The sequence below is a fragment of the Crocodylus siamensis genome, chromosome 8, assembly GCF_052110815.1.
Source record: "Crocodylus siamensis isolate JL-2025a chromosome 8, ASM5211081v1, whole genome shotgun sequence".
NCBI classification, from domain to species: domain Eukaryota; kingdom Metazoa; phylum Chordata; order Crocodylia; family Crocodylidae; genus Crocodylus; species Crocodylus siamensis.
In genome coordinates this window covers 4,033,243-4,056,565 of record NC_143402.1, presented here as the reverse complement: position 1 = coordinate 4,056,565, position 23,323 = coordinate 4,033,243, and the positions used below count along the sequence as shown (strand labels likewise).

Below are 23,323 nucleotides of genomic sequence, written 5' to 3'. Positions count from 1 at the left end.
TGATAATGTCTAAACAAAAAGGTTCAGGCACTGTCAAAAGGAAACTTGTTGATATTTTAAAAATATTATATTAAAAAAAAAAAATGAAACAAGAAAGCTAAAAAAACCATTCGTATCGACCCTTTCCCATCCCAAATGTTATAAGCAGCAGCACGTGCCTGCTGAACATTTTGATAATGATGGCACTGTATTTTTAAAGGAAAGATGTTCTTTCAAAACTTGGCAGCCAGATCCAATCTGTGGGCACTTCCCTACTTCTCCAGTCCAGCTCCCAAAAGTAGGTGCACTCTAAAATAGAGGAAAACCTGAGGCCCGATCCTAAGGGCTAAGGCCCGCAGCAGCTAAGTGTCTCAGCCAAGGCCGCGTAGCTGGTTTGTGGCAGCGCTAAAAACAAAACTTGCATTTCCAAGTCCTAAGCGAACGCCCTCCCCGCAGCTCCCCGGCTAGTAGACTTTTATTCAGCTTTATGGGTACAAATGCTCCATGCATTCAACCGACAGGGACTAGGTCATCAGTGGACATGCAACCAAATTGTCCTTTATGAAGCAATAAACAGATAAGAGTTTAATCTGTCAAAAACAGATTTGACAGATATACCCAGGAAAAGACGGAAAAGGGAAATTACTGCAAATGACACATTTAGTGGCTTTCATCCTTATTCTTGCATGCTGATCCCACACAGTTATAATAAATATGAATACAAATGGGGGCTGTTTGTTTGGGGGTTTTTTTCTAAAAGGCCTGTTCTCATGAGCTGGACAGCTGAACTAAAGGACGCCCGTTTGGGTGCCCGCATCTGAAAGCAGTCTGCTATATAAAACGCAGCAGCATTTAATGGCACAAGATTCAGGTCCGAGTGGCTTTATCACCCATTTGTTACAAGGCATATAGATAGCGCTCCATTCAGCGAGGTATCGGAGCATGTGAAGGGCTCCCATGACTTCAGAGGAGTTATTGATGTGTTTAAAGTTAAAAATGTTCTTGGAACCAGGCTGACATGGAGCCACGGTCCCTCCATAATGGCAGATCAACCCAAGCTGAAGCTTTTTCACTTCTCCGAAGTTTGGAGGTGTTGCCTCCCTGTTCCCTCTCGCCATGAAATTAAGCCTTGTGCTGATACGTATAAATAAATATAGGACAGGGCTGCCATAATTGTAACATTTTGCAGTATCTGGCATTTGCCGTTAGTTGAAGGCTAAGCTAACCATGCTTCAGCGGAGCATAAAATTGCTTTCCCGCAGAACAAGCAGGGCATTGTAGTAATAGGAGAAACTGTAAGTGGTGTTAACGGCTGTATTTCCACTTTATTGATTGACGTTGTGCAAAGCAAAGCCCTAGTTTCAGCGATACGCACATCTGCCAGGTCACCACGATGGTGAAAGAACGGGGGCTAGTGAGACTAATCAGCACGCGTCTCCGAGAGCGTTTGCACTTGTGTAACGATCATGGGGCCACGGTGATTAGGAGAAGCTGCAGTAAATGAGTAGGTCCCAAGGGTGCTATGGAAATGAGGGCTGTCCAGGGTCAGCTTCCGCTTACCGTGCGCATCAGGACTTGTGTAGCGCGCATGCTCATCTGATGGCACGAGCTTATGCAAACCGCTTCCCCCTGCCAGCTCCATTCAGATGTGCGTGTTTCATTTATGAATGGGCTGCATCCCGTCCTGCTCCCACCTGTGGGTCAGACCAGTGCAGACCTGGCCAGGGATGCCTCGAAGATGAATACCACTTCCTGAGTGAAAGAAAGCAAATGAGAGTATGAGAGGGGCTTATAGAAAAGAAGTACTCAGACAAGCCCAAAGGAAGGTAATCCCAGCGAGGATCAAAGGGAGCAGGAGAGCACACGAGCCTCCGTGGCTCACCAAAAGCATCCGGGAATGTCTCCTTGCTAAAAAGGAGGCGCACACCCAATGAAAAGAAAGGGTCATCACCAGGAGGGCTATTCTGCAGTTGCTTGGGGATGTAGGGGGGCAGTCAGGAAGGCCAAGGCAAAGATGGAACTGGGGCTAGCTTCCCAGATTAAGGACAATAAGAAGTCCTTTTTTAAATACGTAGGGGGTAAAAAGAAGGTCCCGGGTAATGTGGGGCCCTTGCAGGATGCCATGGGAAACTCGGTCATCACACCAGACAGCAAAGCTAACATGTTTAACGATTTCTTTGCCTCCGTCTTCCTAAGTAGGGACCAGAACAGCCACCTCCCTGCTGGGGCCCCCTCGGGCCCCGGGGGAGGCACCCCTGGGCCACGGGTTGGCGAGGATTTAGTTAGGGAGCTTCTGGAGGGGTTGGACGTATTCAAGTCAGCCAGCCCGGATGATCTCCACCCTAGAGTACTAAAGGAACTGGCCGAGGTCATTGCAAGTCCCCTGGCACGGCTCTACCGGCACTCGTGGTGCTCTGGTGAGGTACCGGAGGACTGGAAGAGGGCCAGCGTGGTCCCCATCTTCAAAAAGGGCAGGAAGGAGGACCCGGGAAACTATAGGCCAGTTAGTCTTACCTCGGTCCTGGGGAAGCTGTTTGAGAAAATTATGCTGGCACACATCCAGGAGGGGCCAGCGGGGGACTGCATGCTTAGGGGCAATCAGCACGGGTTCATCAGTGGCAGGTCCTGTCAGACCAACCTGGTGGCCTTTTACGATCAGATCACCAGATCGTTAGATGCAGGGGTAGCAGTGGACATAGTCTTCCTGGACTTCCGGAAGGCTTTTGACACTGTCTTTCACCCTGTTCTCATTAAGAAACTGGGGGCTGTGGTGTCGACCCCCACACAGTCAGATGTGTCGCCAACTGGCCGGAGGGCCGCACCCAGAGAGTGGTAGTGGATGGGTCCTCCTCAACCTGGAGGGACATGGGCAGTGGGGTCCCCCAGGGCTCGGTCCTCGGGCCCGCACTGTTCAACAGCTTCATCAGCGACTTGGATGAGGGGGTGAAAAGCACCTGCTCAAATTTGCTGATGACACGAAGATGTGGGGGGACGTGGGCACACTGGAAGGATGCAACAGGCTACAATCAGACCTAGACAGGTTACAGGGGTGGGCGGACGAGAACAGGAAGGGATTCAACACAGACAAGTGCAAGGTGATGCACCTCGGGAGGAACAACCGGCACCATACCTACAGCTTGGGGAACTCCCCTCTTGCCAGCACGGAGGCGGAAAAGGATCTGGGGGTCATCGACGCCAAGATGAACATGGGCCGGCAGTGTGGGGACGCGGTCAGGAAGGCCAACCGCACCTTGTCCTGCATCCACAGATGCATCTCGAGCAGGGCCAGGGAGGTGATCCTCCCCCCCTGTGCGGCACTGGTCAGGCCACAGCTGGAGTACTGTGTCCAGCTCTGGGTGCCGCACTGCAGGAGGGACGTGGACAGCATGGAGAGCGTCCAGAGGAGGCCACTCGCATGGTCAGGGGCAGCAGGGCAGGCCCTACGGGGAGAGGCGACGGACCTGACCCTGTTCAGCCTCGACAAGAGAAGGCTATGGGGGGATCTTTGGCCTGTTACAAACCAGTCGGGGGGACCAGCAGGCAATGGGGGAGTCCCTGTTCCCCCGAGCACCGCCAGGAGTGACCAGGAATAGCGGTCATGAGCTGGCAGAGGGTAGGTTTAGGTTAGATGTCAGGAGGCGCGACTTCACGGTCAGGGCGGCTAGGGTCTGGAACCAGCTTCCAAGAGAAGTGGTGCAGGCTCCTACCCTGGGGGTGTTTAAGAGGAGGTTGGATGAACAACTTGCTGGGGTCATTTGAGGAAAGTACTCTTTCCTGCCATGGCAGGGGGTCGGACTAGATGATCTGCTCAGGTCCCTTCCGACCCTAGAAACTATGAAACTATGAAAACCAGTTGTACGAAAGGTTGTTGCAGAAAGATCCCTGCAAAGACCAGCATCCATGCTCTACGGTGGCAGCATCCCGATCCCTCGGAAGCAGCTCACTTACAAATTAGCATGCGTTAAACACGTCTTAAGGGCTTAGGAACACAAGAGCTACTGCATCCAAACATCTCCTAACTCTCTCAATAGATGTATTGCAATTTAGCCAACATTACAGCTTGTGCAGCTGACTTACCAGCCGACAGCAGAGTCTCTGCCGTGTAACTCGACCTTTTGTCCTGCACGTGGACGGCTGGATTTTCTGGGGACCGGGCGATGCGGGAGCTGGTGGCCGCGACACGGAACGAGACGTTCGGAAAGCAAGCGCTCTGTGAGAGGACTGGAAAACTGCTTCTCCTCCACGAACAATGCACCGTTATCCAAAAAGGCCATGGCAGCACTCTTACCAAATAAGATGATTTTCCACCAGGATGACATCCTAGAGCCAAGGGAGCTAAAAAGCGGTTTTCTTCAGCACTTCTCGTATGTTAGAAATTGCCTCAACTTGCAAAAATGTGGAACACGTCACAGCTCTTAGGAGGACAGCTGCAGCCCGCGCTGTGATCGCACTTGCCCTGGGCAGCTGCACTGAGTCTGCTGCTGCTCGCAAAAAGGAAACGGATCCGTGCCCTGTGGAAAAAAAAGGGCTGTGCTCCCACATCGGTCCTCCAAACCCCGCCGTCACCATGCTGTAACTGGCCGTGTTTGCAAGGGTCTGCAGAGCATTTCCTAAGGCCAGATGCACCTGACCGCTCCAGAGCAGCGCAGTCCCACCGAGTTGTAACCTGAGCTCCAGGTCCTGGCGTTGACCAGCTGTTTTGGGCAGGCGGTGGGATCAGCGGACTACCAGGTAGGATGCAAAGCGAAAGCATTCATTCTCCTGTGAGAATACATTGGTGTCTGCAGACTAAAACAGCTGCTGCGCTAGACTGCGTGCACAAGCCAGCTAAATTCCCATTCGGTCCGTTGGGCAAGAAGGCTCCTAAGTCTCCTCTGATACTGAACGGATCCAGGCCTGGTGCGTACGTGGAGGATTTTAGGTGCCGAGGTCCGAGCCGGGGAGCTGCGTGGGATGGTTGGTAGACATGACCACCCCAGGAACCAAATGAATTGGGAGCCTTCACTAGATCCCATTTATTCCTGCTGGAAAGGGATAAGAAACAGTGGGTTAGATCCTTACGGACAGCCAAGAAGCCCGCCGTCCAGCTGGGCCGGGGAAGACGGTCAGATTTACGTCTCAGATCCCCGATTGCAGGGTGTAGCTGCTGATATCGCTGGCTGAGGTAGCCCTGGCATGGGGTGAAAGCATCTTCCCTGCTAGATTGGGAGAGATCCCGAAACCATCTGGATTTCTTGCCTTGGCCGATGAAGAAGAGGGGCAGGGAGAGAAAGGACAGAAATGTCTGGAGGAACTGGCGGGGGGCACGACTTCAGCTGTCCCTGAAAGAAGCAGTGGAGTAGGAAAGTGGGGAATTCAAAGCCGATCTGAGGGAAATTGCCCCGGGCTAGATTCATCTTGTTCCCTCTTGAATAACAACATGAAGAGCAGCATGCCCAGAAGTGCCCTAATTAATGACAGGACATCCTAGAAGGGAGATCAGACCTCGTGCTTCAATCTGCAACAGCAAGGAATCAGGATGAAGATAACCAAGTGAGACAACTCATCTCCTCCTGGAGCTTAAACCTTCCTCCGAAGCACCCAGGAATGAGGGGGACTGTGGGGCTGATCCAAAACTGACTTTCAGAGACCTAACGCGCGAGATAATTTCAGCTGAAAAATGCAGTGGTGGGTAGCCAGGCAGTTGGGTAGGCACCTGCGAAAGCAGATCCTGCTAAAAGGCTGATATTAAGGGAGACAAAATTAAGTATTTGCATCTCCCCAACATGTGGGACTGCATATGCTTTGGGTCTCTCTGAAGCTGCAGATGCTGGATGCTTTCTGAGGCTAGGCAGCGCCTTGTCGCACAGCCCTGGTGCTCCCCGGAGCTGGCTGCCATCTAGCAATTTAGCAAGGATGAGCTCAAATAGCTTCACGGGAAATATGCATAGCATATGCCAGCGCAGATCAATCCCACATCGCATGTCACATGCCAACTGCTTTATTTATGGTGGGTTGGAAGGGGAATCTGGGAAGCCAACAGAGAGAGCCCGCCGCACCCTGAATAAAAGCCTGTTTTCCTTCCTGCTCTGCTTTGATCTTTCTCTCCTTCCCCTGCTTTCATGCTTTTCTGCCCTTTTCGCTGTGCAGTAGGTTTGACTGTGGATAAAAATAATAGCGAGTCCAGCTCCAAGCATCCCCCGGGGAATAGGTTTGGGGTTCTGCGGCGTTTCAGGTATGAGATGGTCCAAGAACAGCTAGTTACTCCCTGGGCATCTTGGCAGGACCTTGTGAGGCTCCAGCCCACTGGATTTCTAACCATCCATCCATCCATTACAAAGGCAAAAAAAAACAACAACCCAGAACTCATTTAAACTCCAGTATAAACCATCTCCACGACCTATTTCTGCGACTAATATAGACACACCACGAGCTTAGTGGGAACATGCTGACAGAAACCAGCACTTAAATCCATTTGCAGTTTGTCTTTGCAGTGCACCTTGAAATAGGGATAGTGTTTTTTCTCCCTTTCAGATGGCATTGTCGTGCTTGACTTGAGCTAATCTTCTGCTGGTTTAAATTGAAAGTTTCCCATATAAAACTCTCATTTCCAAGACAGACAGAGAGAAGGAAACCAGCTTAAAAGCTTCACTAGCGATTCAAAGAAAAATCAAAACCAAAGCAGCCTTTTTTGCTCCTTTTCCCATTATTTTTCTTTGCTCGTTGTTCTATAATATTCGTTTCCTTCTGAGCCTCAAATACCCATTCTGGGGAACTTGGCTTCTTTCACTGGGTCAAAAATGGTTCGTTTGCAGTAGAGCTCCCTGTATTAAGCGTTAGGTAGTTAACCCAAGCCCTGCAAAACTAAACTCAGGTCTTGGAAGGTAAAAGCCCTTTCAGCTTATCTTCAAATACTGTAGATAAATCCCATTAGCTTCCTCCACACTATCAAAGTATTTGGATAACATAAAGCAATTGAATAAATAAAAATGTATCTAAACACCTTGTAAATCCTTACACGGAGCAGTTGTCGACACTACTTTTAACCCTAGGAAAACATTTCACCAATTACTGATCAAATACAATGCAGCTAAATTTCACCGCCGGCACATCATTTTGATAATGGGTATGGAAATTATCCATTCAATAGCTATTCACAAATAACTTAGAAAGATTGGTTTTCAGATAGTTGTGAGAACCTCAGAATAATCCTCTATAATCACTGCGCTGAGAATCCACCAACATTTTTGCCTTTGAAAAAGGCTGTTTGGGGCTAAAACATTGGTGGTCTCTGCCTGTCTCCTGACCAACGAGCTCAGACAATATATAAGTGAAATCATGATCATTCTCTTGCGGAGGACAAAGTTTGTTCCCTATGCTAACATGACTCGTGGAGCCGGCCTCTAAGAAAGGCTGTTTAACATTTTGCAGTCAGACTGGTCCTCAGGTACTCCTCCAAGCATCCAGCCAGCTTTCCCCCACCCACCACAAGCTGAAATTGTGTATATTATACTGTACTCAAAGAATTTTTAATTGGCCTTTTTATCGGAGCCGAGACAACGCGTGTGCAATCTAGACCCTGCAAGACCCCGGACTCTTTTTTAAAGAGAGAAAGAAACACCAGCCACACACTGCACTTGGCTTTGCTCATTGGCAAAGGTGACCTGCAAAGTTTTAAAAACAACCAATTTCACACTTTTTTTTTTTTTTTTTGCTTCAATGTATAAAATTGCCCCCAAAGGATTTGGAAGAGTATTTTGGGGGCTTCGGTGGGAAATGACAGGGTGCCATGCCTGCTCTGTCCTGCACCAACAGGAGGTGGAGACGATAATGGCTATAAGCTGTTATCGCATCAAGTGAAGGAACGGGGCAGTGGACTACTTCTCCAACATGTTCGTTAGGCGGTACAGTTAATTGTAGCAGCCAAACCCAGGTAGTTTGGAACAGGCTGTCTAAGGTTTTCTTCCCGGCTCTGGAGATGTCACTGTGTCACTAGTTCCTGTCATTTCGGAGGTCTCCCGTTTGGACACAGCATCCTCTAATGACAGAGCAATGTGGCTATACTGCTTCTGGCCCTGCAGGCTCTGGCATGCACCAAAACTAAGGTAGCTGCTCCCCCGCAGCCCTGCGCTCGCTGGTGGCAGAAATGGGAGCACTAATTCCAGGTCCCAGCGGCTGTGGGAAGCCTGGGCTGCCCCCAGATTTTGCTCCCCAGAGGCTGGGTGTTTTCCATGTCTGTATTTACTTCAAAAAGGCTTTGGGCTGTCCCCTGCCCTGCATCTAGACCCAGAGACAACAGTCCTGGAGGCGAGGGCCAGGCCCAACAAGAGAAGCAATCAGTCACTGCAAAGGGAAAGACGGCTACTGCCCAGGCAGCTGCTGGGGCCACCTCCCCTGGGGCCAGGCTGCTTTGATCTACTGATAATTATGCAAAGGGTTAATTGGGGGCATCGCCGATTCCCCTGGGATGCCCACTTAACGTGCACAGCCGGGGCTTTCCTCCAACAGGTGAGCCACGGCCCCGCGTAAAACCGCTCCGGTCTCTGTGCCAAAGCGTTTGCAAGACAAGGCAGACAGAAGAATCCGCCTTCTGCAAGCCAGGAGCTGGGCACGGGGGATTCAGAGCCTTGCCCACGTCACGTGCAAAACCCGGGGCACTTCCAGAGATTCAAGCCACTGCACCAGGGTCCTTCACTTTTCTGAGCACATGCTGAAATGCTCACAGCCTCCAGGCCTAAAGTCCCACACCTATCAATAAGAGACAGGTGAACCCTGAAAAAACGATGCCCAGGCTTTGACTTGAATAGTAGCCAAGAGCTTCTTCCCCAGTCTTGGCAGGTATGAGCGATGGTTGGTTCACACGAACAAACACCCCTCAAAACAGGTGTCTGGGTGAGCATTTTCACCTCAGACCCTCGCACAGCTCCCTTAAAAGCTCTTCCATCTACTAGAGGGACCTCGAAGTGCCGGGCATGCAGTCAGAAAGCAGAAATACCTCCTCGTGACTTTGAGGACCTTTCTGATACCTGGAATAATAACATATGACAGCAAATAATGACTGCTGAACGACGCTACCTAAGTGAGGAACCTGCTGCTAGTCCTGAAATGGCCAACAGGTTGGCCAAAAGGATGAGCTGAGCACCTTTGAGTAACAACTACATTTATTTAGGATTAATAAATCTGTAAGTTTCCAAAGCTGTTTACAGGCCCTTCAGATGTCATTTTACAACCTCTGAGGAAGTGAGCTTTAGGTCATAAAAGCTTGCATTATATACACACTCATACACACACACACACACACACACACACATTATATACATATGTATACACATATGTATATACATATATAATAGATGTATATACGTATATGGTATATGAGTGTAGGTTGTAGCCACGTTGATCTAAGGACACAGGCAGACAAAGTTCGTTGGAAAAATCCGATCTCTTTTATTAGAGCAACTCAAATACTTGGAAAAAAGTTTTCCAAGTATTTGAGTTGGTCTAATAAAAGAGATCAGATTTACCCAAAGAACCTTGTCTGCATTATATATACACACGTATATACACCTAGCCTATAAGGTGCAGATTTGCCCTACCTTCTACAGATCCTTCAAAACTAAGGAACAATGCGAAGTTGCCTGAATAAATGCTTTACCCATCTCCAAGGGACACTAGATTGGGAATGTTATGGGACAGCGGGTGGAAGATGTGAAGCAAAGAGCGTTAGCAGAGGGTACAGCACAAAAGCTGGGTAGCTGAGAAGGGTATCCAGGTTGTCCTTGTATTGGTCTAGAGATAAAAGCAACCTGGGCTCCTGGTAGAGGTGATATCTTTGATTAGACCAACAAGATTTTTGCAAAAAAAAATTTTTTGCAAAAATCTTGTTGGTCTAATAAATCTATCACCTCTACCATGAGCCTGGGAGTGGGTAGCTGAGAAGGGTCATATGGCACTTGAAAGGAAGGGATGAGGCATTTGAACTGAATCCAAGAAGCATCCAGGAGCCAAGGATGTGAGGGAGGAGGCACAGCTGGATCAGCAGGGATGGGAGCTCAGTTTAGCAGCTGCTTCTTGACGGGGTTGACCAGGGCCTGGCCGGGGGACAGGAGAGCATCACAGAAGAGCCAGTGAAAGTCAACATTTTAAACCAACCTTGCTGCTGCAGGTTGCCCAAGTGTCGTCTTCTGTGCTTAGCGAGGACTGTCTGAGCACTTACCACAACCAAGGGCAAAAAAATAACAGAGCTGGCCTGGAAAGGCTGCTTCAGGGTATTTTTAAAAGTTGCTTGGAAACATTTTAGCTCTTCCAACAAAAAAATGGACTCTCCCAAATCTTTCTGTTTCCTGCACCCAAAGTGGTGTGTCAAGCCCCACAACATTTGCTGTGAAAATCGACTGTTTCCCCCCCCAAACAAAAATTCTGTTGTCTTGAAAAGCCGGTTTCCCACTGAACGCCCCCCAAAAAACAAAACAAAACCCACAATGGTTTGACAGAAAATGTTCGACCCACTCTAAATAACCAAGAGTTGGATATTGCTAATGTTTGCTCACCAATTTTGTAATTTGAGAGTCATGGGCAAAGCCCGCTCAGATCGGTGGGTACCCGGTGGGTAAGATTTTCTCAGAAGGAGCTCGGCGGCACCCAAAGAGTTTCCAGTGGGCCAATGAATCCTAAAAAAATCTGCCCTTCAGTCTGAGTGCTTCCAAAATCTGGCCACAAGACCATAGAGCTGCCAAGCTTCCTAGGAAGCACAGATAGCATCTGAAACGCAGTATTACACAATCAAATCCTCGTCAGCAGATGCCGGTTTTTTTCCTCCTGAGCCTGGCCCCCAACTGCACCAGGCAAGCACAACAGTAAGACAGCCCTTGAGTCAAAGACCTTCCAAGAAAGGCAAAGTAAACGGGTCAGGAAGGACTCCTCCGATCCCAATATACTGTTGAGGCGTTCAGAAAAGTGCAGCATATTTGCCAGGCGCTGGCCAGATCCTGGCTTCCCGTTTTGGGAGGTGCAGTTTCAGCTGAATTGCACGGAGTTACTGGTTGGTGCCATTGCAAACAACTTGCTCTCTGGAGGGACGGGCTGACCCTGGCAGATCCTGCCCTGGTGCGGACGTGCCTCTTCTAAGGATGCCCTTTGAGATGTGAGACGATGCCGTCAGCTCCCACGTCCAAGGGGAGGAACAGGGAGCTATTGCCAAGCTGGTGCCCACTACCTCAAGGGCCCTACATAAATGCACCTAAATCACCAGTCCATCGGGACTATTGGGGAGGGCCCCCCGGTGTAGGCTCTCCGCCTGGATGTGCCTCAGCTCATTTACATCAGCTTTACCTTGAAGGAAGGATTAATGACCTTTGCGGTCTGACATTTAACCACCCTTGCTCCTCATTCATCCTCACTATTCATTTATCCCCCATTCAGCCGTCTTTATTACCTCGCCAGAGCAGGGGCAACAGGCTACATATTTCTTGCAGAACAATAGATTATTCTCCTAATTATAGTTTCCTGGTGTTTTCTTCACTTTTACCGTTTTATTAAAAACAATTAGCTGAGAAGAACCAATCTTTTTTAATCCCTCGCCTATTGTTCTCCGCTCTCTCTGAATCTGAGGAGGTCTTTTCAGAGGGTATTTTATTCATAATTACATATTGTAGAGTGATTGTTCAAAAACACAAATCCAGAAGGGATTTTGTTAACATTACTTTTTTGTAGCAAGTATGATCCCGGGGGCTCTGAAGTTTCCAAGTGCTGGCTACTTCATTACCTGTCCCAAAGCTGCCATTTCCGTGCAAGCCCAAGTCAGACTCTGCAGCTCTTCCATGGAAAAGTTTTGCTGAAGTTCGTAGGAGAGGTTCACAGAAGATTTCGGAGAATCTGGGGTACATCAGAGGCTTCCCAGGTCAAATCCAGTCTGTCGTGTCCCCTTGTACAGGCGGCAAGTCAGCCGCTAGCACTAACTGGCCTTCCCAACGTAAGCACAGATTTGAGAATACCTTGGGCTTGCCTAAGGCTTTATTAAAGCAGGCTGTTCGGCAAGTCAACAAAGCAATGCAGAGTCCGTGCCCATTCAGCCAGGATTGACAATTCCCAGAGTGATATGGATAATGGAAATCAGAGGACGAGGTATACCAGGCCCACAGCTATCCACCGACTGAACAGCCCTGACTCAGTTGAGCTGGGGTAGGACGTGCTCCAGTGGCCAAGAGAGGAAAGGTTATATGCCCCATCACGTGCCTCTGCCCCGTTTCCATTTCCACGTAGCTCTCAGAGGAGAGCACACCCACACCCGGGCCGATACTAGTGCTGAACACCCCTTGCACTGCCGAACACAATCACGTGTCGAACACCAGGTGCACGTCCCCTTGCACTGCCGAACACAATCACGTGTCACCCAGATCCCGTTAAGGAGAATTGCTATCAATGTCCCCACGCGGTTCGCGGGGGCCATGTCCACCAGGCGGGGAGGCGACGCGAAAACGCAAAGCAGGCAACAGACAAAGCTCGCCCTGACACAGTTTTACATAATTAGGCCCATCTTTGCTCACAACACATCCTAAGCGATTTAATATGTTTGCTCAAAGACAGGAATCTGTGGGAACACAGCCACGGCGGAGAGGGAATTAGCAAGCTGCCAGGCCTGGCGCAGGGAAGTCAGCCAGGCTGGCTGAAGCCTCCAGATTGAAGCTTTTTTGTTGGAGGAACGTGCTGTAAACCCTGTGAATGGGCAGGGAAGCAGAGATGTCCTGGCCCCAAGGCAGCCGGTGACCAACCTCCCCTTCACTTCTGTGGTTTCTACGTTTTGCTGCAAAAGCAAACCCTGCTCCAGTGTCTCCATGCCCGCCCCGGTGCCGAGGGAGCACCATCAAACTCCCATCCCAGCCCCAAACACTTCCCTCTGCAAAATCCTGCAACTATTCAGGGAGGAGCATTCATGGTCTCCATGCAGAAAAGCCTTGGTGCTTAAAGGCCAAATCCTTACTCTCATGAGCAGCCCTGGTACAAGCCTGAGCTGGGGCTACGCGTGCAGCGACTGATCCGGGTTTGAACCACGGGGGTCGACCCCTCTCCCCTCGCCCCCCACAGCCCGGGCAGACTTCATAGCCGACGCAAACGGGAGGATGAGCCCCTTTGTCTGGCTGGGATCGGACATCCCAAAGCTGATTTTGGTGCAGTTTGCTGTCACTTGAAAAGATGTGTGCGCATTTGGGGGGGGGGAGTGCTGGCTATACATAATCCCATTTCCAAAGCTTCCCCCTCCCTCGTGTCTCCTGGTCGTAGGCTCTATTTCAAGCAGTTCAATGGGGCTCTGTAACTTTTTGTTTGAACGCGATTGTTGCAATGGGAAGAAACACAGAAGTGCATCAGATCCCATGCACTTTACACCTGCTTTTCAAGTGTCCCCGCCCCGTCGCTACCTCTGTTAATTGCCAACTATTTGAACAAGGGTCTTGTCCCCACCCCTTGAAGTCGGGATGCTGTATTTGTCTCTCTCACATCAAAGTCATTTCCATGGTAGCTGGCTGTGATGTCATAAACACATTTTTAATGGCTCGTTTCCAGCGGGGAGCAGAAGGGAGAGTAGACGATGGGTGGAAGGAAACGCTTCTTGATGCGCGCATTTGTAAACACAACGGGGAGGTCGCAGGCAGCAGAAAATCAGAGGCCACTGAGGATGCGACTTGCCTAAATGCTTTTCCCTCCCCTCATGCTCACCCCAGCCCCGAGCCCCTTTGAAATCACGTCTTCCACTGAAAAACCAGGAATCGTACAGAGGGTCTCGCCATTACCAGCGCCTGTGAGGTGCCCCGCCAACACATCATTAGCCAAATCCAAAGCACTTGCAGACTGGAAAGACCAAATTCAGACTACAAGGAATGCAATAGGGGGATTTTCCGTTCAGGTCCTGCTGCTGCACGTGGACAAGGCATGCCATACTTCTCGGGTCTGAGGCCAGACCACCGCTCACGCAAATGGTCCTATTGGCTTTAAGTCAGTGAGTCCAGCCCAATCCCGAATCTACTGAAGTCAGTGGGCTTTAAATGAGGCCCATCCACTGCCTGACTCAGTTTCCCCATCACCAGCTATATACCTACTCCCCTTGCTGGAAAAAGGGGGGAACAATGTCTCTGAAATGCTCGAAAGATGGAGAAAGTGGCCTGTCACAGCAATGTCATAAATGCACTCAGCCTCGCTGCAGGCATTGATTTGGTCTGCTGGGATGACCAGAGGCCTCTGCTTTCCCATCAGGATGAGCTTAAAAAGTTTTGTCTAAAAAGGACATGTTTCCAATGCAAGGGCAGACCCCAGCTTTGCCACTCGTGGTCATAAGGTCCCCCAAGCCAAATCTTGACCCCTCGCTGCTGGCCACAGTGCTCCTGCTAGCCCCACACTCAGTTGCGAACCCAGACAAGCTAATGCAGGAGCTCCCGTGGGGCAGGTAAGGTTACAGGTGCAGGTAAGGCTATTCTTGGGTATCGCCGTTTGACGTGAAGCCGCACATCACGGCAAAGGGAGCCTCGTGCTGCTACATGCATGCTTTAGGGTAATGCACAACTTACTGGATTGTGGCGATCGACCCAGGGACATTTGCAGTAGTCCAAACTGCTGAACCAATGTACAGCTCAGAAGCAAGCTTTGAATGCCCCTGATCAGCCCATGAGCCAGCTCGTTGCATCTTTTTCACATTCCCCTTCCCCCCCACCATGAAATCCCATGAACCCCTCGACCCCTTACAGACAACATCCTAAAACTCATCCTGTGGCTGCTGGTACTGCAGTTTAGACACGGCTCAGCAAGATTCCCAACAGGCAGGAGAGTCTGTTGTGTAGGGATGCAAGATGCTACATCCTCGCCAAAAAAAGGTGCTTTTGCTACACTGTAGGATGGCCTTTCCCTGTCTCAATGTCCTGCTGGTCAACATATGGCCCTGAGAAATACCTGAGTTTGGGGTTTGCATTGGGAGAGGCCAGGTCGGGCCAGCCAGGGCTTGCTCCCACCGAAGCACCACAAGGCAGGTGGGCCCGCAGCAAGGGAGCAGCAACTCTGAGCAGGTCTCCAGTTCCTGAAAGCCCGAAGGAGTTCAGAGCCAGAAATTTGGAGCTGCCTCTATCTCAGACGGCCGTGGAGGGCAGCTGAGAGATGCCTTTGTGGCATGGGAGGAAGGGCTGTGGGAAGCGAGGGACCGATGCAGCAACGGAGCCAATTCAGGGGACACCCCTGTGCAAGAAAGGTGTGGATGCGGTTGGTCCCCGAGCTGGGGCTCGCACACCCGACCCTTTGCTCAGGCAGTGCCCTCTCCCCGGCTGCACCGTTGGGCTTGGAGGTGGAGCAGGGGACCACGGGGACCCACGAAACCACTTGGGGGGCAGCAACAGCCACTTCTGTAGCCCTTCACTCCTGGCCTTGAGAAGTAAGTCATGCTTGCCCTGCTCCATCCTCTGCAAAACTCCCCCGTGCACAGCCTGCTCCCCTGGCACTCGGGTCCCTGTGGGCTGCAGCTGACCACTCTTTTGTGGCTCAGACTCCCACTGATGTGGACGGGAAGGGGGAGCTTTGCTTGCACCAGGGTGGAAGGCTCTGGCCCGTCCAACTTCATAATGTGCCGCAAACTGGAGTTTCTGAACTGGATGCTCTGGCCAGACGCTCTTCCCTCGTTGCCCCCCGGCACGGCGAGGCATCCTCGCTAGCTGAAGAAACTGCCGAGTCCCAGGTGCACGAGACAAACCATTGCAGCGCGTTTCCATTTCGACCAGGGGATGCTCAGCAGAAATTCCCTGGCTACGTGCTATATTACAGAAGGTATTTCTTTTAGCGTGCTCTCCCAGCGGTAGCATATTGCCTGGCCTAGAGGAGCTGCTACGATTTTATTTTTTTCACACGTCCTGTTAATCACTAAGGTGCAGTAGAAGCAAACCACCATTTTGCAGTACTCCCACAGCAGCCATAAAATGGTGGCACAGATGAAAACTGCCAGATCAAACACAATCCAACTGTCTGTCACCACCTACCGCTCTTCTCTGCCGCACATGTAATACTGCATCCTTAATCATGTTAATATTTGATTTTGGGGAACTTAAAAAAAAAAAGAAAGAAAAAAGAGGGAGAGAGAAAGAGAGACAAGCAATACTATAGGAGATCATTCGTGTTTGCATTGCAGCCACGGTGCACCGAGACGCGCGCTACAGATGTTAGACTTTACATCGTGCCCCGTAAAACAATACGTTCGCAGCTCTGTTGCTTATTAACTCTGTTGTCTGAATTACTGCAAGATGCCAGCGGTGGCTATGTCAGGGACATTTAACACGTAGCGTGCTTGAGCTAGGGCAAAGCTCAAAGCCAGAGGCTAGGACAGGCAGGCTAATTTAGCTGCTGGATCAGAACACAGACCTAGACTTCTGCCCCCCAGGCTTTACGGGACATTTGTGCTTGCAAGCGTGCCACGCAAAACCCCGACGGGAACGGGAACGAGAACCTGCCACCACAAAGCGCTGCACAGAGAGACTGGCACGTGGACAAACCCATGTTTAGACAGGTCAGACTTTGTATCTTTCTTGCATCGGTTTATTTAACTTTATGTGGGGGGGGTCGCATCAAGGTTTTGCAAAGGAATACAATTGCTGCTGAGAAACGCAAACCTACGCACGAGGTACGAAATTATCTTTCGGCATGGATTGTGCTCATCGGAGGACCTGGCAAGTCCCTTGAAATTAAGGCTGAAACACATTTCGTGTGGCGAAGGACAGACCAATCCTAAAATGAAATAAATTCCTGCAGAGGAACAATGCTGCTCTGTATTCAGATTTTTTTGGCTTAACGGATGCTCAGATATAAACATGCAGGAAGCATCTCATGATATATAACTCTCTGTTTAACAGAAGTAATCTCAGATTAAGAAATGTGCAATGTAAGGGCTAACAATAATTTTCCCCCACCGGGCAGACTGTTTTTAAAGTTAAAACATATCTACAGACCATGAAATCTCTCACCACGTTTAACTTCCTCTTTTAGGTCTTTCAGAAGCTCTCTTGTAACTGAGTATTTATTAAGTTGTACTTTGCAAATAGTCCAAAATTTTATAGGCTATATATTTCCTTCCTTCTAATCTTCTAACATTTATTGCTTTGTGTAAAAAAGATTTTGGCAAGTTCTGTTTAAATTTTTTTTATTATTATTTTGCCAGAGTAAACTTTTTAAAAAAATATATATTGAAGAATTGGCCCAATAAAACAAATTATTGATTTAAAAAAAAAAAAAGAAGTCACTGTTTGTCTTTCTTTTGTAGTACTATCATTTACTGAACGGCACTCATCATCATGGATAGCAGAGAGATATGCATTTGTTATTACTATACCTGGAAATTTAAAAAAAAACCCTTTTCTAAAAACATTGTTTAAAAAAAAATGAAAGTAAGGCTTAGGGATCTATTTCCATAGTCAACTGTAGGAAAGGTTGAAAAAAAATATTTTGACAGTACTTTGCATGAAATCTCCAACTGCTGCGGCTAACGAGCCCAAATCCACATTGCTCAGGTGGTAATCGTACGTGGCATTATATTTTACAAGTCCTTTCTGTTGCTTGTTGGCTCACTGCCGGGTTCCTATACAGAACTACGTAGCCCTGAAAATGACTGCTGTGTTGTACACAAATCTTGTGCCAGTTTGGCTTATTGGCCTCATACAATGTTGTGCAAATTGAGAGTGTCACAGGCTACGGGCTGGATCCTGCTCACGGCTCCGCCAGAGGAACTGTCCGCTGGCTTCAGTAGGACCAGAATCAGGCCCTGTGTCAGCACAGCAGCTCGCAGCCTTGCCAGAAATGGGGAGGGAAAGAAAAAAAATATATATGTATATATACACACACATACATATACATATTTGCCAGTGATGTGCATGCAAAGATTAGCAGCCACAGAAAGCAAGTGCTGAAAATTAAGAAGCTCCACTTTTTCATTTCTTCATCTCCAACGGAGCAGTCCCCTATGTTGGACCCTCGTGAGCTGCGTCCTTTGAAAGGGGAGGGATTTCAGCCAACATCCCGATCCCAAGGTTTAATGCCTTAAATGCAGACACAGTGTTAAAGGGGAAGCTGGGGGGGGGGCTCAGGATCAGGATACAAAAACTACACATTGTAAAGTACTGTGGTAGCAAGTTTTCTTTGAGTTTAACGATTCTGGAGTAAAATAGAAAGACCACCGGCAAATGCCAAATCACAGTGCAGGTCTCATACATTGAGGCACGCTCTGCCCTTCCAAAAGAACATGCTTGCAGTGTGACATGGTATTTTTTTATTTGATTTCATTTCATTTTTTACAGCTTTCAAAGGGAAATATTCCTATATATTTTTGCCAGCTTTCAGGTCCAGTTTCCGGATGCCTTTCAAAGGATTTCATCGGCGTTTGGGTTCAGTTCAGCATCAACCCCTTTTGAGGCGAGGAGGTATCTGTGGAAGAAATGCAAGTGTGGGTGGGCTGTGACAGCTGCCACTTTACTGGTGTCAGAGGACACCAAAACAGGGGGTAGAGAGATACAGCAAAGGGGAGAGGACTCTTTCCCAGTTGCTTTCTGTGCCGTGCCTCTCCAAGCCGGTTAGCAGAATTCCTCATCTCGATTCCCAAGACGGGAGCTTTTATTTTCCTCCATTACTTAACCTTCTGCTGCTTCTCATTGCTGTTGTGGCTCTTATTATATCACAATGCAATTTTTAATTGCACACCTCCTTTTGTTTAAAAAAAAAAAAGGAGCATCTACAATCAAATACACAAACGGTCAGACAAGCAAGGGGTCGATGGCAGACTACAGACACAGAGCACCATCGGTGCATGCGGCAGGTTGTGTAGCAAGGAGAGCTGGAAGTGGCGGAAACAAATAGCAGGGGGACGAGTGCATCGTGTTAGCATGATGGCGTTGCTTCACCGAGTTATTTTTTCATGATCATCCTTGGAGCATTTGTCTGGCAAACCGTGGGGAAGGGGGCTTCTGAGGAGGGATTTGCAAGGGGAGAAGGTGGCTGTGTGTTGCATCCAGGCTCACAAGCAGGAGGCCAGTCCAGGTGCAGATTATCTGGTGCTACCCATCCATGCAGTTGTGGCGCTTTGCAGGAGGAAAAGCTCTTATTCCTCCTTGGGCTGGTCCTTGATTGCAGCTCCTACACACACCAGAGAGAGAGAGCAAATGAGTGGGGGGTTTCTGTTTTTGAAAGCCAAGTTTCAGCAATAACGTATTTGATTTAAAAACAGGTCTAAGGATCCGTCCGGTATTAGACTGGAATGAAGACCCACCCCACGTGATTTGTTTTCTGTGGCTCTCCGTGAGCGGTGTGCATCAAGCAGCAGGCCAGCGGAGCGTTTCCACGGCCGAATTCAGAGAGCCGTGCGAGGATTAAGACTTTCCTTCGGCCATAAGCAGCCGTGAACTCGGATGTGGGGTCTCGGTGTGACGCCGGCTCCGTCAGCGCAAGGCAAGAATAACACCCCTGGGAAGAGCAGAACGGTGCCTGCATCAAAAACTGCCGGTGTAGGGGCAAGATCAGGCCCACAGACATTTCTGAAAACAGATGGAAGGCATTGCAGAACTCGCGGGCCCAAACTTCGACTGATTTTTGATCGAGGCAGGATGAGCTCCAGGAACAGGGGACACCCGGGAAATTACCAGGGAGATTTTGTAACAAGACTATGGGACGAGGGTTGTATTTTGTCCCGCATTTCATACTCATTTCTATTCACTGAAACTCTACAGGCAGAGACTGTAAAACGGGCTTTAAAAATTCAGCGCTGGATTTTAAGTACAACTATTATATCTGGGGGGTAAGAAATATGTGTAATTACTGGAGGTGGATCATGCTTTAGTGTTGCCATTCAAGAAAATGAGTTCGCTAGATATTATCCCTAAGAGGTATCATTAAAATCAATGGAAAATCCAGAACAGAAAGAAAATAAAACATTAGGAGATCGTGTCTTCAGAATGACTAGACCAAACAGTACCGTGCACTCCTGTACAAACATCACCACTTCCCAGGGTCCTCGTGTTGGTTTTAGCTGTTAAAATGTATTTTGAATAACTCAGCTTCTCAAACGAGGTTTTACTTTACAGTCCATTGTAAGAACCTAGTTATTTAGTAATACTTCATACTCAGCTCCCTATTTGAAAGGCAAATAAGAGTGAAGTAACTTTAATATCAAGGCTGTTTCCAGCTGCAACGTATAACCACTGGGGTTTCCTTGTGCAGTGCATAGTATTACTATTCCCCCACTGAAATCAGCAGCAAAACTCCTGTTGGTTTTTGCAAGCATGGTATATGGGCCAGTGTAGCTGCTCACTAACTCTCACAGAAGTAAAATATCCATATCAATCAAAGGGATTTTTGCCTGTTAAGACTGGGTCATGAATTTAGTAGATGTGTATTTGGGTTTGGGGGGGGGTTCCCCCCTCTTTTTCCATGCTCTTAGATGCCATCTTGCATTATGAATCTGTGGCCATCCCTGCTAATGAAATATTTTGTTTTCATTTGCAAACCTTGTTAGGCAAAGAACAGGACTGATTGTTTAAATTGATTAAACAGATTCATTCCAGGGAAGAATTTATTATTTGCTGAGTTCATTTCATCAAATCAATTCACAGGGAGAGAAAAAAAAAAACCTGGTAAATTATACTAAATTGTAAATATATATTTTAAAAGCTTAACCGTATGATGCGGTTAGCACAGCCAGTCACCAAGGGCAGAATTTTAAAGCAGCTCCATGCATGGCTTTGAAGCTTTCTTGACCTCCGTTGTTATAAAATAAGAGGTTCTGGGTCATATTCTGCTCTCTTTTACTCACGTGCAATCCCATTAGCCTTGCCAGGGACGAATAAAAGTAGCCCCTGGCAGAAAAAAAAAAAGCCACAATATTTAAATTCACTTTACAACAGCAAGCGCATTAATCAAGCAACTGTGTCTGACCAATGTGGTAATAAAGGCAGATTTCGAGCACTTCAGTATGAGCTCTTGAAAAGTGCTTCTGTGTTTAATAAAATGCCATTACTTCATTAGCAAACAATACGATGTGGAGATGCCCATGCCACGCTTGCATCCTCCAGTATAGCTGCTAATCACCTTTTCCTATGGATTTGTAATATTCAACCCCGTTCTGCTTTGAGTATAGTGATTTCATGGTGCCCCAAAACGGCACTTCCTTGTGCTAACCCTTCCAAGCGTGTTGACACAACAGTCAAACAGCCAGCAAACATTACAAGATAATTACAACTCGCATACCCCTCCGCCTTAACACCCCCCCCTTTTTTTTTTTTAATTTGCCTCCAAACCAAAGGCAAACGGTGCCATTGCCTTCAACAAGAGTTGCCCGTGCCCATTCAGAGTGGATTTCTTGGCTCTGAACAAGCTGTTCGGACGGGTTTCCACCAGCTGAGGATCCGGCCTGTATGGACTTCTGTCAATGGATCCTTTTCAGCAGCAGACGCTCAGGACCCCTAATTACAGCCTGCTCCTCTCATTAAACATATTTTCACACCCGTGCAGACTAAAACGATGGCTTTATTGCCCCTGCACGAGGTTTCATTGGTCCAAGGCCTTTCCACGCGTCGCGGACAAACAGCGCAACCGAATAAAAGGATGGATAAAAATGATCGGCCAAAGCCACGGAAAACCACCGACATCAGCAACACCAGCGTTTAACAAGGTCGTGCTTGTTAATGGGGTGGAGCAGCAGCGCTGAAGACATCAGGTCTCTGGCCAGAGAGGGTCGAGAGGGCCGGCAGTATGATAACCTGCCTCTTCTCACCCTGCCAGGGTCCCTCCACCACCTGTTTAGCCCCAGTTTGGAAAAACCAGGGACCTATTTGAGGCTCAGGAATGAACCAAGCCAAAGGCTGGGTGCATCCAAGCTCCTGCAGCCCACCGGTGGGGCGTTCAGACCTGGGGATGCACATGCTCTCAGACCCACCGCTCACCTCCTACCCCCCTCCCTCGCTTGTTCTGAATCAGGCGCGCAGTTTCCATAGAGATAAGCCCACCGCTCAATGGCAGACAGTTCGAGCATCCCATCCCTGGCCTCTCCCCAAGACCTGCCTTGCACGGAGGAGCCACGGAGGCTACACACCTGCTCCTAAGGTCGCCGCACTTAGCTCACGGCGCTCCCCACTGAACCGGAGGGAGTCTCGAGGCAAAGGCGACTCGGTGCCACCCGCCTCTTTTCAGCCCATGGTCTCAGGCTGCTCAAGTCGAGCCAACGGGTTTTCTTTTCACTTGTGCATCCAAGCAGTTGGCGAAAACACCGAGGAGCAGGGAAGGGCTGAAGCACCCAGGGAAGTAAGAGGAAGGAGGGGAGATGAGCCACTCGCCAAACCTCTCCTTTCCCACTGCAGAAAGCACTGGGCACAAAACAGACATCTCCTTCCCCAAAAAGGTCTCTCCACATGGTGAATAGAAAAAAAAAACCCTTATTATGTTCAGCCTGGAACAACTCCCGCTGCCAACATCCTAACCCCGGAGAACCCGTCATAGCGCTCGGAAGTGGCCGTTCCCCTTCAAGGTGGGGCGAGCTCATTCAGGCTAATTGGCCACAGTGACTAATTGGTCAGCTAATTTTACTCAGTCCCTCAGCCATTTGGAGAAACAGCTAAAGGCAGAAAAAAAAATAATCGTAACTCCCGACTATAGGATGGAGTGAAAAACCAGCGCTAATGCTTATACGGCCCAGAACAGGGGAAACAGTTTTTAGGGCAGAATTGCACAAGGCTTTATGGCAGCCCGTGGAAATAAGAGCGCCATGTGTTTGCACGTGTGGGAAGGGACAACTGGATCAGAGCCTGTGGATGGCTCCACATTACCCTTGAATTGGAAAAAAGCTGGTCTCCCATCCTCATCCTCCTTCTCCCATTCCTTATTCCTTTATCGCAAGCATAGGACTGAGGGACCTTGGAAGAGGCAGAGGCTCGAAGAGAACCAAAAGGCGCAAGGAATGAATGTTTCAGTGTGAAAATAGTCAAGAGACATCCTTCCAGGACAGAACGGATGGCCATCGGCGTCTCCTGTAGACGGGCGCACAGGCGCTTTGTGACCGCAAAGGGCAGTCACGTTTTGAGCATGGGGTCCCCCGTGAAACGATGCACCTCCTTGAATCGCGCTAGCGGTGGGAAAGCTATTCCACAGCATCCATCGCTTCCATACTCTTCCCCCAGCACATCTATCAATCATTCCCCCCCATGCCCAACTGCATGGTCCCACCAGGCCATTCAACTCACGGACGCCTCTCAAGCTGGCTCCCGTAGCAAGTCAGTTGTAGCCTGGAAGCAAACAGCATGCGGCTAGGGAAGCCTGTCTAGCTTCCCTGGATAGGATTAACCTGACGTAGGGAGAAAGACAGAGAGTT

At 49.0% G+C, this 23,323-nt stretch overlaps 1 long non-coding RNA gene across 1 annotated transcript in view; it reads right to left on the bottom strand.

Moving 5' to 3' along the window:
- Positions 1 to 1,032: 1,032 nt before the first annotated feature.
- LOC149858024 (uncharacterized) overlaps positions 1,033 to 23,323 on the bottom strand; it is a 132,780-nt gene continuing 110,489 nt past the window's right edge. The window contains exons 3-4 of the long non-coding RNA XR_016443794.1: positions 4,057 to 5,000; positions 1,033 to 1,731 (exon numbers count right to left, since the gene is read on the bottom strand). This is a non-coding gene — a long non-coding RNA (uncharacterized LOC149858024). The remainder of the gene's footprint in view (positions 1,732 to 4,056; positions 5,001 to 23,323) is intronic.